The sequence below is a fragment of the Camellia sinensis genome, chromosome 14 (assembly GCF_055761805.1).
Source record: "Camellia sinensis isolate YWXY chromosome 14, ASM5576180v1, whole genome shotgun sequence".
Taxonomy (NCBI): domain Eukaryota; kingdom Viridiplantae; phylum Streptophyta; class Magnoliopsida; order Ericales; family Theaceae; genus Camellia; species Camellia sinensis.
In genome coordinates this window covers 104,360,677-104,370,117 of record NC_138974.1, presented here as the reverse complement: position 1 = coordinate 104,370,117, position 9,441 = coordinate 104,360,677, and the positions used below count along the sequence as shown (strand labels likewise).

General features: G+C 44.1%; 15 non-coding genes across 15 annotated transcripts; all 15 read right to left on the bottom strand.

Moving 5' to 3' along the window:
• Positions 1–4,665: 4,665 nt before the first annotated feature.
• On the bottom strand, positions 4,666–4,784 carry LOC114307244 (5S ribosomal RNA). Its single transcript, XR_014352415.1, has one exon. It is a non-coding gene; the product is annotated as a 5S ribosomal RNA (ribosomal RNA).
• A 202-nt stretch (positions 4,785–4,986) lies between these two features.
• On the bottom strand, positions 4,987–5,105 carry LOC114304963 (5S ribosomal RNA). Its single transcript, XR_014352414.1, has one exon. It is a non-coding gene; the product is annotated as a 5S ribosomal RNA (ribosomal RNA).
• A 202-nt stretch (positions 5,106–5,307) lies between these two features.
• On the bottom strand, positions 5,308–5,426 carry LOC114304965 (5S ribosomal RNA). The gene has a single exon (XR_014352413.1). It is a non-coding gene; the product is annotated as a 5S ribosomal RNA (ribosomal RNA).
• A 205-nt stretch (positions 5,427–5,631) lies between these two features.
• On the bottom strand, positions 5,632–5,750 carry LOC145808927 (5S ribosomal RNA). Its single transcript, XR_014352412.1, has one exon. It is a non-coding gene; the product is annotated as a 5S ribosomal RNA (ribosomal RNA).
• Positions 5,751–5,954: 204 nt separating this feature from the next.
• Positions 5,955–6,073, bottom strand: LOC145808926 (5S ribosomal RNA). The gene has a single exon (XR_014352411.1). It is a non-coding gene; the product is annotated as a 5S ribosomal RNA (ribosomal RNA).
• A 203-nt stretch (positions 6,074–6,276) lies between these two features.
• LOC145808925 (5S ribosomal RNA) lies at positions 6,277–6,395 on the bottom strand. The gene has a single exon (XR_014352410.1). It is a non-coding gene; the product is annotated as a 5S ribosomal RNA (ribosomal RNA).
• A 202-nt stretch (positions 6,396–6,597) lies between these two features.
• On the bottom strand, positions 6,598–6,716 carry LOC145808924 (5S ribosomal RNA). Its single transcript, XR_014352409.1, has one exon. It is a non-coding gene; the product is annotated as a 5S ribosomal RNA (ribosomal RNA).
• Positions 6,717–6,920: 204 nt separating this feature from the next.
• LOC145808923 (5S ribosomal RNA) lies at positions 6,921–7,039 on the bottom strand. Its single transcript, XR_014352408.1, has one exon. It is a non-coding gene; the product is annotated as a 5S ribosomal RNA (ribosomal RNA).
• A 204-nt stretch (positions 7,040–7,243) lies between these two features.
• Positions 7,244–7,362, bottom strand: LOC145808922 (5S ribosomal RNA). Its single transcript, XR_014352407.1, has one exon. It is a non-coding gene; the product is annotated as a 5S ribosomal RNA (ribosomal RNA).
• A 202-nt stretch (positions 7,363–7,564) lies between these two features.
• LOC145808920 (5S ribosomal RNA) lies at positions 7,565–7,683 on the bottom strand. The gene has a single exon (XR_014352404.1). It is a non-coding gene; the product is annotated as a 5S ribosomal RNA (ribosomal RNA).
• A 202-nt stretch (positions 7,684–7,885) lies between these two features.
• On the bottom strand, positions 7,886–8,004 carry LOC145808919 (5S ribosomal RNA). The gene has a single exon (XR_014352403.1). It is a non-coding gene; the product is annotated as a 5S ribosomal RNA (ribosomal RNA).
• A 202-nt stretch (positions 8,005–8,206) lies between these two features.
• LOC145808918 (5S ribosomal RNA) lies at positions 8,207–8,325 on the bottom strand. Its single transcript, XR_014352402.1, has one exon. It is a non-coding gene; the product is annotated as a 5S ribosomal RNA (ribosomal RNA).
• Positions 8,326–8,529: 204 nt separating this feature from the next.
• Positions 8,530–8,648, bottom strand: LOC145808917 (5S ribosomal RNA). The gene has a single exon (XR_014352401.1). It is a non-coding gene; the product is annotated as a 5S ribosomal RNA (ribosomal RNA).
• A 204-nt stretch (positions 8,649–8,852) lies between these two features.
• On the bottom strand, positions 8,853–8,971 carry LOC145808916 (5S ribosomal RNA). The gene has a single exon (XR_014352399.1). It is a non-coding gene; the product is annotated as a 5S ribosomal RNA (ribosomal RNA).
• Positions 8,972–9,174: 203 nt separating this feature from the next.
• On the bottom strand, positions 9,175–9,293 carry LOC145808915 (5S ribosomal RNA). Its single transcript, XR_014352398.1, has one exon. It is a non-coding gene; the product is annotated as a 5S ribosomal RNA (ribosomal RNA).
• Positions 9,294–9,441: the final 148 nt, after the last annotated feature.

Sequence of the window (9,441 nt, the reverse complement as noted above, 5' to 3'; positions counted from 1 at the left end):
ATCATGTAAAATGCAACTTGATACATGTATTCAACTTGGAATTGAAATACATTGCAGTTAGTATGACGGGCCGAGCCCGGTGCATGCAATACAGATGAATGGATGCACACATGCAAGCATAAGGAATGCTAAATTAAATATGCCCTAAAACTAGCAATCGTAAGCGGTTAAGTAAAAAAGAGAAAGAAATGGGGGTTGGAAGACATGCATCACACACACGCATGCTTATTACAACAATGCACCCTCTCGACGGAGGGACCGAATAAGAAGCAAATTAGCTAATCTAAGCTAATTAAACTAATTATTACAAAACAAATTGAAATAGCTAATGCATTAACTATTAAAGGTACAAACCAAAGCATAAACTAGCTAAACACATTAGCTAAGTAAAGCAGTAAAAGCAGGAGCTTCAGAGGGAGAGGAATGCATGCATGCCCGATCGCCTCGTTTGGAAATCCAATGCGATGCAGCGATTTGCCTACGTTTTCATTTGTTCTCAGAACACTGCACCAAGCTCCAGAAAGCTGAAACTTCACCTTGGGAGTCCTGTGGGAGGGTGGCTGACCACTTTTGGTCTCTGCAGCCACCTGCCGACCACTTTCTTTGTTGAAAGCTAGAAAAAGTGGTCGGCCAGCTAGTTTTTCTGGCTGGCCGACCAGTTGTTGCTACTGAATTGCAATTTGCTGCGACAAAAAGCAAGAAGGGGCATGGCAATGTATTCGCAAGATATGTGTGCGCAACCACTCTCCCTATCATGTCATGAACTCAAGGGAGTGCTGTAATAACCCGACCCTCGTATCTATTTTTGGAATATTTTCAATCCCTTATTCTGAGCATTTAAATGCTTATAGTGAAATTTTATGTGAAATTGAATTTAATTCAGTGAATCCTATGGTTATGGATGCATATCTGTTTAATAAGAGAAAAATCTGTCACAATTATAATGTTTGAATCAGAAATTGGAAGCCTTAGAGACTTAATTATCTGAAATTGATTTTACATTTGGGATCGGCATAATTTTTAAGTCATAATATGATTTTCTGTGAAATTTCAATTTGGAATGATTAAACTGATTAAATTTCGTCTTATTCACTTTTTATATATAAGTGCCAATGTTTCTTATACATTGACTTGGGAAAACCATCACTCAAAAATATCTCCTGGAGAGAAAAATTAGAGAAGAAGAGGGTTGAAGGGAAGAGATGAAGATTGGGGAAATTGAGACGCTTGGTAGGGAATTGAATCAAGGTATGTAAACACCATCTTAAATTAAGCTCTTTGTTGGGTTTGAGTGAGTTTGCTCTTCTAATTGGGATTGCTAGAGGTTATGTTGAAGTTTTGTAGAAGATGATTGTCTAATTGGGAAATTATGCTTATCATGTAGTTGTTTTGGAAATTAATTTGAATTATGGAGAAATTACACCTTGCTTCCTTGTTAATCTCATGTAGATACTCATCTATATGGTTGGATTATATGGTTACATATGTGTGTGTGTGTGTTTAAGAAAGTTAGAAATTCCATGGAATTGGGTTGTGATTGATTCATGAATTCAAAGTGATTAAGAACCTAAGTTGATTTATGATTCATTTTTCATGTGATTTTGAGCTTTAATCTTGTGTTAAATTGATCTATTTTGAGCCTTGCTATGTATTCTCTAAGTTGGGTTTTGTGTGAGTTTCGGACTGCCAAAACAGGGGCTTGACCGCACGTGCGGAGGTCATGCGGTGAGTATGGCCGCTCGTGCAAGCAAGAGAAAAAAATGAGATTTTGCATTCTGCCTATGGCCGGCCGTGCGGTGAGGAGACACCGCACGTGCGGTACATGTCCGCACGTGCGAAGGTGACGGCCGCACGTGCGGCCCATGTCGGGAAACCTCGTCTGCTCCGTTTTACGTGCTTGACCCTCTGATATGTTTGAAATCAGTATTTGATGCTTTTTGATGTTTGTAAACTTATTCGGAGTAAAACGAGTCAGTAAATAGTTTAAAAATGAAACGAACTAATTCTTGGATGGCATGCATATGTAGGGCACCTACCGGGAGGGATTATCGCTCCATCCACGCACTGTGAGTAATAGTATGGCGAATGTACATTTCACTTACCATTAATGACTATGGTTACTAATGCTCTATTCTGTGTAAATGATTACATTAACATTTATATCGGTTGAGAATCAGTGTGAACTTGTATAAATGCTGGAAGATTTGCATACATCGGTATGACTTTGGAACCTTTCTGCTCTGTTACTAACGAACATTAACGCTTTGTTATCGATAAGCAAACTACGTCATTCTTAAGAAATAAATGGAACTTATGTTCATCCAGAAAGGATGGTACTTGTGTGAATCGAAGATTATTCGGTTGTATTATACATGAATCTAAGGTTATTCAGGACCTATAATATGAACACAAAGGTCTACCACCGTTATATGACCCATATTCTGATATGAATTATTCTGTCTCTATTGACCATACTGTCATGATACATGCGTCTCCCATTGCTAAATGTTATGGATACTCTATTATCTGCAAGCTAGCTATATTAATTCACAACGAATAAATGGAATGTATGTACATTATTTATGGGACCTATGGTATCTCCGTATTTCTGGAATGTGTTACCTTTTGCTAACAATTATCAGTAACGTTCTGTTAAACCTATATTACCGATGGTAATTCATGTGAATAATGGGAAGAATGTATATAATTTCTGTATGATGCTGAAGTTAATCTGTTCTGATGATTTCTGGTATAGAGCAAAGTTTGTACGGAACTAAGTGGTACACTTTGGTGGGAGCCGCCTCTAGAATCCGTACGAGCCACCTCTTGAATCCATACACATGTTATTTCTAGACCGCTAGGCTGTTCTGTTATTTATGGACCGCTAGGCCGTTCTGTTATTTATGGGCCGCTAGGCCTTTCTGTTATTTCTGGGCTGCTAGTCCGTTCTGTTATTTCTGGGCCGGTAGGCCGTTTTGTTATTTCTAGGCCGGTAGGCCGTTCTGTATCTATTAGGCCTATGGCCGTTCTGTACATTAGTGGGCTTTAAGCCATTTTGTTATGAAAACTGGACCCATGGCTGTTCTGGAAGTAATTACAGAATGTAGTTAATCATATGCCTCTGCAGTTATATACTTTATTACTCAAGTTAAACATTACATTATTTATGTACTATTATTCACTGAGTTTCACTCATCCTATATTTTGTCTATTTTTGTAGGTAATCAACCAAGAGACCAGTCCTAACCCTTAAGGCTCATCTCTCTCTTGTCAACCTCAGTGTGTCCAGGCACTTACCTGAAGCCCGTACATTTTGTAAAGTGTTGTTAGTTTTTTTTTGGATTATGCTTTGGTTGTCTTTCATTAATATTTTTGTTATACGCCCAATTGTGGGGCTAAGTCGAAGTATATGTGTGTAAGTTTTCTGTATATTATTTACGTAATGTGATGTGTGATCCTGGCATAATAGTGGTAGCGCAATGGAATAGATTTTTGTTATCAAGTGCTTCCGTTCAGGCCCCATACGTTACATATATCGATTTTATGTCCGTTTCTGATGTAGTCATGACCAAAACTTTTAGGGGCGGTTTTGGGGCGTGACAAGTGCAGTTCTTGACCCTCGGGCCACCAATCGCGCATTTTAATGCATGATGGCCGAGAGGCAAAGTTGTACAATTTAATGTAAAATGAATGCACAAGTAAACACATAAAGCCTAAACTCTATCATGTATGATCAAGAGCGTCGACGACCGAGAATCGAGGCATGTTTCATCACTCTAAATATGAAACGTCCCTCTTTTCCCGTGTTTGGACTAACACCTATTACAAACACAATGCAACAAAAGCATGGCAAACACAATGCGATTCAAGCATGCAACTCAATCCAATACAACTTAAGCATGCAAACAAGCAAGTGACAAGTGTGCAAACATGCAATTAGCATACTAGCATACACAATGCTATGAACTACGTGGCCTACACAATGCTCATGACAACTAGCATATGCAATGCAAATGGTAACTAGCATACACAATGCGATGAACATAAAGAATTAAGCAGTGCAGTGCAATGCAATGCAATGAATCAATTAAAGAATTAAATCTCATAAAATAAAAGTTTGGAAGTCAAACTCTCTTAGTCCCCAATAGAGTCACCAACTATGGTCATACCCTTTGGGTGAACCCACACGTGAGGCCTAACTCAAAGTGGGTCCCATGGGGCACAATCTGCAACCACACAAACTTGGTTAATTTGAAGTCTTGAACCTACAAATTAGACTCAAAATTTTTGGATTTTAAGTACACATGCGGCTAAAGGGGTGCACAATCAATGACATTTTCCTTTTATATATAAACAACAAACCAAAATTACAAGAAAACAGGGAGCAGTGGCTTCAATTAATGTTGAAATAAGCTTTACAACTTCCGTCACTAAAATTAGTTGGCGGCTCCAACCTTTTGTCAAACTTTAATTTGCGTTGTCACACGAAAAATAACATAACTTTCTAACTGGAAATCAGAATCACTCGCCGTCTGCGCCAATAGATTCGTATCAACGGTATCCAGCTAACTACGTTTCGGACTATTTTTACCACTATCTAGGTGCATAATCAAGACCTCAAACTAAGTTCTGTCATGTTTTCATCTCGACAAGAAAGGGACAAAAGGGGTGCAACACGAGGACTTCCCAGGGGGTCACCCATCCTAGTACTACTCTCGCCCAAGCACGCTTAACTGCGGAGTTCTGATGGGATCCGGTGCATTAGTGCTGGTATGATCGCACCCGAAGATTAACCGCGACTTTATTGTTTTAAGCAGTAGACGGGGAAAAAAATGAAATTGAATGGAACAGGATAATCTGGAAATGGTTTAAAAGGGAGAAATTGTCGAAAAGGAGGCGAAGGCGATTGAATGGGCTAAAAATCGGACAGGCTGTCCGGGGAAAAAAAAGGGGGGAGGGGGGGGGGTGGTGGAAAAAGGGACAAAAGGGGTGCAACACGAGGACTTCCCAGGGGGTCACCCATCCTAGTACTACTCTCGCCCAAGCACGCTTAACTGCGGAGTTCTGATGGGATCCGGTGCATTAGTGCTGGTATGATCGCACCCGAAGATTAACCGCGACTTTATTGTTTTAAGCAGTAGACGGGGAAAAAAATGAAATTGAATGGAATAGGATAATCTGGAAATGGTTTAAAAGGGAGAAATTGTCGAAAAGGAGGCGAAGGCGATTGAATGGGCTAAAAATCGGACAGGCTGTCCGGGGAAAAAAAAGGGGGGAGGGGGGGGGGTGGTGGAAAAAGGGACAAAAGGGGTGCAACACGAGGACTTCCCAGGGGGTCACCCATCCTAGTACTACTCTCGCCCAAGCACGCTTAACTGCGGAGTTCTGATGGGATCCGGTGCATTAGTGCTGGTATGATCGCACCCGAAGATTAACCGCGACTTTATTGTTTTAAGCAGTAGACGGGGAAAAAAATGAAATTGAATGGAACAGGATAATCTGGAAATGGTTTAAAAGGGAGAAATTGTCGAAAAGGAGGCGAAGGCGATTGAATGGGCTAAAAATCGGACAGGCTGTCCGGGGAAAAAAAAGGGGGGAGGGGGGGGGGGGGTGGTGGAAAAAGGGACAAAAGGGGTGCAACACGAGGACTTCCCAGGGGGTCACCCATCCTAGTACTACTCTCGCCCAAGCACGCTTAACTGCGGAGTTCTGATGGGATCCGGTGCATTAGTGCTGGTATGATCGCACCCGAAGATTAACCGCGACTTTATTGTTTTAAGCAGTAGACGGGGAAAAAAATGAAATTGAATGGAACAGGATAATCTGGAAATGGTTTAAAAGGGAGAAATTGTCGAAAAGGAGGCGAAGGCGATTGAATGGGCTAAAAATCGGACAGGCTGTCCGGGGAAAAAAAAGGGGGGAGGGGGGGGGGGGTGGTGGAAAAAGGGACAAAAGGGGTGCAACACGAGGACTTCCCAGGGGGTCACCCATCCTAGTACTACTCTCGCCCAAGCACGCTTAACTGCGGAGTTCTGATGGGATCCGGTGCATTAGTGCTGGTATGATCGCACCCGAAGATTAACCGCGACTTTATTGTTTTAAGCAGTAGACGGGGAAAAAAATGAAATTGAATGGAACAGGATAATCTGGAAATGGTTTAAAAGGGAGAAATTGTCGAAAAGGAGGCGAAGGCGATTGAATGGGCTAAAAATCGGACAGGCTGTCCGGGGAAAAAAAAGGGGGGAGGGGGGGGGGGTGGTGGAAAAAGGGACAAAAGGGGTGCAACACGAGGACTTCCCAGGGGGTCACCCATCCTAGTACTACTCTCGCCCAAGCACGCTTAACTGCGGAGTTCTGATGGGATCCGGTGCATTAGTGCTGGTATGATCGCACCCGAAGATTAACCGCGACTTTATTGTTTTAAGCAGTAGACGGGGAAAAAAATGAAATTGAATGGAACAGGATAATCTGGAAATGGTTTAAAAGGGAGAAATTGTCGAAAAGGAGGCGAAGGCGATTGAATGGGCTAAAAATCGGACAGGCTGTCCGGGGAAAAAAAAGGGGGGAGGGGGGGGGGTGGTGGAAAAAGGGACAAAAGGGGTGCAACACGAGGACTTCCCAGGGGGTCACCCATCCTAGTACTACTCTCGCCCAAGCACGCTTAACTGCGGAGTTCTGATGGGATCCGGTGCATTAGTGCTGGTATGATCGCACCCGAAGATTAACCGCGACTTTATTGTTTTAAGCAGTAGACGGGGAAAAAAATGAAATTGAATGGAACAGGATAATCTGGAAATGGTTTAAAAGGGAGAAATTGTCGAAAAGGAGGCGAAGGCGATTGAATGGGCTAAAAATCGGACAGGCTGTCCGGGGAAAAAAAAGGGGGGAGGGGGGGGGGGGTGGTGGAAAAAGGGACAAAAGGGGTGCAACACGAGGACTTCCCAGGGGGTCACCCATCCTAGTACTACTCTCGCCCAAGCACGCTTAACTGCGGAGTTCTGATGGGATCCGGTGCATTAGTGCTGGTATGATCGCACCCGAAGATTAACCGCGACTTTATTGTTTTAAGCAGTAGACGGGGAAAAAAATGAAATTGAATGGAAGAGGATAATCTGGAAATGGTTTAAAAGGGAGAAATTGTCGAAAAGGAGGCGAAGGCGATTGAATGGGCTAAAAATCGGACAGGCTGTCCGGGGAAAAAAAAGGGGGGAGGGGGGGGGGGGTGGTGGAAAAAGGGACAAAAGGGGTGCAACACGAGGACTTCCCAGGGGGTCACCCATCCTAGTACTACTCTCGCCCAAGCACGCTTAACTGCGGAGTTCTGATGGGATCCGGTGCATTAGTGCTGGTATGATCGCACCCGAAGATTAACCGCGACTTTATTGTTTTAAGCAGTAGACGGGGAAAAAAATGAAATTGAATGGAATAGGATAATCTGGAAATGGTTTAAAAGGGAGAAATTGTCGAAAAGGAGGCGAAGGCGATTGAATGGGCTAAAAATCGGACAGGCTGTCCGGGGAAAAAAAAGGGGGGAGGGGGGGGGGTGGTGGAAAAAGGGACAAAAGGGGTGCAACACGAGGACTTCCCAGGGGGTCACCCATCCTAGTACTACTCTCGCCCAAGCACGCTTAACTGCGGAGTTCTGATGGGATCCGGTGCATTAGTGCTGGTATGATCGCACCCGAAGATTAACCGCGACTTTATTGTTTTAAGCAGTAGACGGGGAAAAAAATGAAATTGAATGGAACAGGATAATCTGGAAATGGTTTAAAAGGGAGAAATTGTCGAAAAGGAGGCGAAGGCGATTGAATGGGCTAAAAATCGGACAGGCTGTCCGGGGAAAAAAAAGGGGGGAGGGGGGGGGGTGGTGGAAAAAGGGACAAAAGGGGTGCAACACGAGGACTTCCCAGGGGGTCACCCATCCTAGTACTACTCTCGCCCAAGCACGCTTAACTGCGGAGTTCTGATGGGATCCGGTGCATTAGTGCTGGTATGATCGCACCCGAAGATTAACCGCGACTTTATTGTTTTAAGCAGTAGACGGGGAAAAAAATGAAATTGAATGGAATAGGATAATCTGGAAATGGTTTAAAAGGGAGAAATTGTCGAAAAGGAGGCGAAGGCGATTGAATGGGCTAAAAATCGGACAGGCTGTCCGGGGAAAAAAAAGGGGGGAGGGGGGGGGGTGGTGGAAAAAGGGACAAAAGGGGTGCAACACGAGGACTTCCCAGGGGGTCACCCATCCTAGTACTACTCTCGCCCAAGCACGCTTAACTGCGGAGTTCTGATGGGATCCGGTGCATTAGTGCTGGTATGATCGCACCCGAAGATTAACCGCGACTTTATTGTTTTAAGCAGTAGACGGGGAAAAAAATGAAATTGAATGGAACAGGATAATCTGGAAATGGTTTAAAAGGGAGAAATTGTCGAAAAGGAGGCGAAGGCGATTGAATGGGCTAAAAATCGGACAGGCTGTCCGGGGAAAAAAAAGGGGGGAGGGGGGGGGGGGTGGTGGAAAAAGGGACAAAAGGGGTGCAACACGAGGACTTCCCAGGGGGTCACCCATCCTAGTACTACTCTCGCCCAAGCACGCTTAACTGCGGAGTTCTGATGGGATCCGGTGCATTAGTGCTGGTATGATCGCACCCGAAGATTAACCGCGACTTTATTGTTTTAAGCAGTAGACGGGGAAAAAAATGAAATTGAATGGAACAGGATAATCTGGAAATGGTTTAAAAGGGAGAAATTGTCGAAAAGGAGGCGAAGGCGATTGAATGGGCTAAAAATCGGACAGGCTGTCCGGGGAAAAAAAAGGGGGGAGGGGGGGGGGGGTGGTGGAAAAAGGGACAAAAGGGGTGCAACACGAGGACTTCCCAGGGGGTCACCCATCCTAGTACTACTCTCGCCCAAGCACGCTTAACTGCGGAGTTCTGATGGGATCCGGTGCATTAGTGCTGGTATGATCGCACCCGAAGATTAACCGCGACTTTATTGTTTTAAGCAGTAGACGGGGAAAAAAATGAAATTGAATGGAACAGGATAATCTGGAAATGGTTTAAAAGGGAGAAATTGTCGAAAAGGAGGCGAAGGCGATTGAATGGGCTAAAAATCGGACAGGCTGTCCGGGGAAAAAAAAGGGGGGAGGGGGGGGGGGTGGTGGAAAAAGGGACAAAAGGGGTGCAACACGAGGACTTCCCAGGGGGTCACCCATCCTAGTACTACTCTCGCCCAAGCACGCTTAACTGCGGAGTTCTGATGGGATCCGGTGCATTAGTGCTGGTATGATCGCACCCGAAGATTAACCGCGACTTTATTGTTTTAAGCAGTAGACGGGGAAAAAAATGAAATTGAATGGAACAGGATAATCTGGAAATGGTTTAAAAGGGAGAAATTGTCGAAAAGGAGGCGAAGGCGATTGAATGGGCTAAAAATCGGACAGGC